This window comes from Phascolarctos cinereus, unplaced genomic scaffold, assembly GCF_003287225.1.
Source record: "Phascolarctos cinereus isolate Bilbo 61053 unplaced genomic scaffold, phaCin_HiC Scaffold_4;HRSCAF=312, whole genome shotgun sequence".
NCBI classification, from domain to species: Eukaryota; Metazoa; Chordata; class Mammalia; order Diprotodontia; family Phascolarctidae; genus Phascolarctos; species Phascolarctos cinereus.
The window spans coordinates 453,203,689-453,208,637 of NW_027555847.1; the positions used below are offsets into that span (position 1 = coordinate 453,203,689).

General features: G+C 37.7%; 1 pseudogene; it reads right to left on the reverse strand.

The window, feature by feature from the left end:
• Positions 1 to 243: 243 nt before the first annotated feature.
• LOC144456558 (heat shock protein HSP 90-beta pseudogene) lies at positions 244 to 2,244 on the reverse strand (annotated as a pseudogene).
• Between the last annotated feature and the right edge of the window lie 2,705 nt (positions 2,245 to 4,949).

Here is a 4,949-nt window from a genome sequence, read left to right on the forward strand (position 1 = left end):
TTTTTGAGTTCGGTCATTAAAGTAGGTAGCTTTGAGTACCAATTGTTTTGCTGTTATTTCCTAATCATATTGTAATAATCACTCTGTATTTTGTTTTCTTGGTACTGCAAATTTCACTTTCCATGAATCCATATATCTCGACTCATGTTTCTCTGTATTCAATATTATTGTTTCATTGCATTCATGTAACACAGTTTGTTCAGCTATTCCCCAGGAGATAAGCATTGTTTTAATTCTTTACTACTACAGAAAGTAGACAATGATTTTTGTTCTCACAGTGACATGGTAGATATACTTCTGGATTTCCATCATTCCTGATAGATATTCAGACAAGGAAGTTATCTCATCATTTGATGGAGGTGTGTGATGAATAATGGCCCAAATAAACAGTGCCTGTTGGTTGAGTCCTCTTGGATTTTAAGTTTGGGGGTTTGGTTGTTTTTTAAGACCTTAGTATTTTTTGTAATTATTTTTGTTCCCTGCCATTTCAAATAAAAGCTCTAAACACTTTTTGACAATATTCTTTTGGAGAACCTTTAGGGTCTTACTCTGCCACAACATCTCTCTTCAGATGTTGAAGTAATTCCTCAGAGTTCAGCACACCACAGATGAAATTGTAATTATCAGGAGAAGGGTCATCACAACTATCCATAATGTACTCATGCTCCATTATACAGCTTAATGGTCTTTTTCTTTTTGTTTTCAATGAGGTCAAGGGGAACTGAGCTCTGAATCCCAGATGACCCAATAAAAAGTGCTTTACTGCCAAGTGATCTTCCTAATCATTAATAAGGTTCTTATAAAACATGCTATACCCAACCTGGCTGTTGTTGTTGCTGTTGTTTGTCCTTCATTCTCAAAGAGAAATGATGACATCACCAGGCTGATGTCTTGACTTAGGCATGAATTGGACTTAAGTGATGCAGAGCTGTGCAAAGTCATCAGCCTCATTCTCTCCTCCAGAGTCATAGGAGTCCAGTGGCAAGATAAAAGTCAAGATGACTGGCAGTGGCCCTACCTCTTCTGGCTAATATCATCAGGTTTATGTATCCAGATTGGCTTAGTCTTGGTCTACTCTTCTTGATCAATGTATTGCTCCTTGAACTTCTTGGTTTTCTTCTTGTCCTTTCCTTCATGTACCTCAGCTGATCTTACATCTTCAATCTTGGGGTTTTCTCATCTTTAGCTGTATTTTCCCCTCTTCTCTTTGTCTTTCTCTGTTTCATCATCACTCATTTCTGTTTCTTATTCTTTCTCCAAAAAAAAGTGTGATGGGGTAGCCAATGAACTTCTTTACAACTTTTTGGTCCACATACCCTCTAAGTACTTTTTTTTTTTTACTGGTCTTATTTTAGATGTAAGATCACCTTGGTGCCTTTATCAATATGCTGACCATGGTCAACTCAGACTGTGAAGGAGCTATCAATAAAAGATTTTCAGGCATGCTCTTCATAATAATTAATCTTAGTGATGACAACTACCTCCTCTTCCACTAGGTTGTTACTGTTTTGTTGTTCATACTTCATTTTCAAAGAGGAGCCCAATGTCTTGACTTTCATGGGAATTGGAATTAAGTGAGATAGAGTTGGAGAGTCATCTGCCTCACTTTCTCTTCAAGAGACATTGAAGTCCAGTGGCAAGACAAAAGTCAAGATGACTGATGATGGCCTGTGATACAGTGAATGATGTTGGCATTTTCAATGCCACTAGGTAAGCAGAATAGAAAGCTACACCAAATTGACCAATCATGGAGATGATAATTCCAGGCTGCAAAGTCTTCATGGAAGTCTTGGTGTCAGACTTCGCAATGATTAGTCTTTATTATTCTAATGTCAGTGTCTACTAAAGTCAGGGTATACTACTGAGAGTTTGGGATGATGTCAATATTCAAATCCTTGTCACAGCCCAGTTTGAGAGATCTGTCAAACTTTCATAGTGGATCTTATACAGAGAATAAGAGGCATTGGAAATTATCATTTGAAGGAAGATTTCCTTTTTGGAATGAAAAATGTTAATAATCAAGGCAATCTTTGAGCAATCTTTGACTGTAGGGCAAAAGTATCCATTTCCTCCTCTCTATGCTATACTTTTTCAGGTATCTTGAATAGTTTCAGCTTATCAGGATAGTATAGGGAACTATTAAGTTCAGCAGCTCCAAATAATGAGAAGCATGAGTAGCTTGGCACAAGAGAAGCTCTGAAATAATATTTCAATGATCTTTAATGTGGACTTTATTTTCACTTACATATTCAGGGCCTGTGTGAGAAAGGAAATCATTCTTTCATAAGTTAAATATTAGAGTAGTATATAGCTAACAGCTGTATATGTGAAATAATCTGCCACTCTATGGAATTATCTGTGTGAGGCATCCCTTTACAACTGCAGATGCAACATGTTTTTGATTAAATAGTTAAATCCTGAGAAATCATCCAGGGCACTGAGAGGTTAAATGACATCTTCTAAATGAATTGTATTATATAAATATAACATCTCTAATATATTAAATATAATAAAAATGTAACATAAATATCATAAAAACACAAAATCTCTAATGTATAGACAGGGACAAATAAATTCCTGAAAATGAAATCATTCTTAGTGACATATGAGATAGAGAGTTTCACCCATTATAAAATATATTGAATGTATTTTGAAGTGGAGATGCTTACCTTATCTGTTCTCTCTATGAAATTATCTTGCGCTAAATGTTTTTGTTTTCTGATTTTGACTTCTGAATTGTATTTTCTATAGAGGTAAGGTATCCAATGCACCCCATTCTTAAGTTGGCTCTGTCCTCCCATAATTTCATTAATATTTTTCATAAATTCAACCTTTGAGCTAAAAGAAAAAAAGAAAAATAAAGGAAGTCATTGCCTGCAGCAAAAATTCAGTTGCTGTTAATGTTTCCTGTAGGAAGGCCACTTGCTAACGCATTTCCTAGTGCAGACTTCAAAAGCCTGACTCCTTAAAATGAAAGAGAATCGGAAAGCCTGAAGGTAGAACCAATGACCTCTTCCTCTTCCATCCCCTTTGTCCTGTGAATCGGACATAATAGATACCTTGTGAGGGGAAACCAGCCTGGACTGTGGGAAGGTATGTGGTTTAAAGAATCATTTCTTTGCATGATTTGTAAGTTTCAGTACCAGCAAAGAATGGTAAAGACTAATGAAGGGAGACACCTATTTTACTATTTCCAGAAACAATTAAAACATATAATACATATTAAGAATCTATTTCCGATGATTCCTAGAATAAAATGGAACTAATTCATTACTAGACTTTAACAGTGTTAGATATTCTAGAATTAAATTCATAGAAAAACATACATATACACACATACACACAACATGTAAGCTATTGATAGAATTTATCTTAATGTAGGTGGTGGGGAATTAAATAAGGAAAGGGGATGGGTGGTCCTAGTTAGTTAAGGTTATCCTGAGCAAAAATCTATTTCCAGGGCTTACTTTATAAGCATCCCGAGGGATTCTCTATCTTGATTTGCCTTATTCTTTGGATGGGGAAATTTCTGAATTATCACTATTTACAGTGTTTCATTATTATTGTTTAGTCATTTAGATTTACTATCATATGAATAAGGTACTTCCTGAGCTCTTCTATTTGGGAAAGGGAGTCATGGGGTAGGGAAATATTAGGGACCTAGAACATGGTAAATGTGTGACTATGAGTAGTGACTTGATGACACCTAAATTTTCTGTAGTAAGAGTGATTTTTAAGGCAGCTGCCCCTGGAACTTTTGTGGGGTGGTTTCCTGCCTGATTTCTGAAGTGCTCAGGCCCAACTGGGTCTAGTAATCCTGAAGCCCATGGCTTCAAGAAAGTGACTTTGCAGTGTTCTGGGCAGATCCAGTGAAGTACTCCCTATCTAAACCAGGAAAGGTTTCAGTATTTACCCATACCCATTGGAGATTGCCTAAGCCATGCATGGAGAGAGAAAGCTCAGGGTATGGTGGAAAGAGGGGAAAGATTCAACTCACCTCTAAAGGACATTTAGTCTGAGGCCTGGCTAGTCCCAATGTGGCCCTGCCAAAGTTCTGGTCTAAAAGAGAAAGCAGTATCAGAGCATTCAAGGCAGAATATACAAAGGCAAATAAGCATCCCCCAGAGATCAGACCTCCACATGCTTCAGCATAGCCCCTGGCAAACAGGATGGTACAGCAGCTAGACTTTCATGTATTTCAGTGTAGCCCCAGGGAAATGCATAAACACTCTCAGCACACACCAGATACTACCACTAGGACTGCACCTAAGCACCAGGTGAATCACCAGATCCCTACAGTCTCCAGCAGCTCCAGGCAACCCCCACTCTACTCCCTCAGTACATCACCAGAAACGAGGGTCCCTCAAGGGCCTCAGGGCAACATCAATGAAGCACCAAGTAAACAGCCAGGGTTGGTAGCCACTGGCACAAGGAGCCTGGGACAGTGCCTCTTCTATCCTTGGCATAGAGCTCAAATTTCAAAGAAAGGAAAAAATAGCCCCTACAAAAAAAGAGGAGCAAATAATAACAGCAAAAAAAAAAAGAATCTGACCACAGAAAGTGATTATGGTGACAGGGAAGACCAAGACACAAACTCAGAAGAGGACAACAATGTCAAAACACCTATGGGCAAAACCCCAAAGAAAAATGGGAAATGGTCTCAAGCCCAGAAAGAACTCATGGAAGAGCTCAAAAAGGAGCTTAAAAAATCATACAAGAGAGGTAGAATAAAAAATGGGGAAAGAAATGAGAGTAATCCAAGAGAATTATGAAAAAACAGTCAACAGCTTGGAAAACTGCTTATAGAATTGGCCAAATGGAAAAGGAGATACAAAAATCCACTGAACCAAACAACCCCTTAAAGAGTACAATTGATGGAATGGAAAAGAAAGCACAGAGGTTAAGGAAAACGGCAGCTTAAAATTTAGAATTGGGCGTGTGGAAGCTAA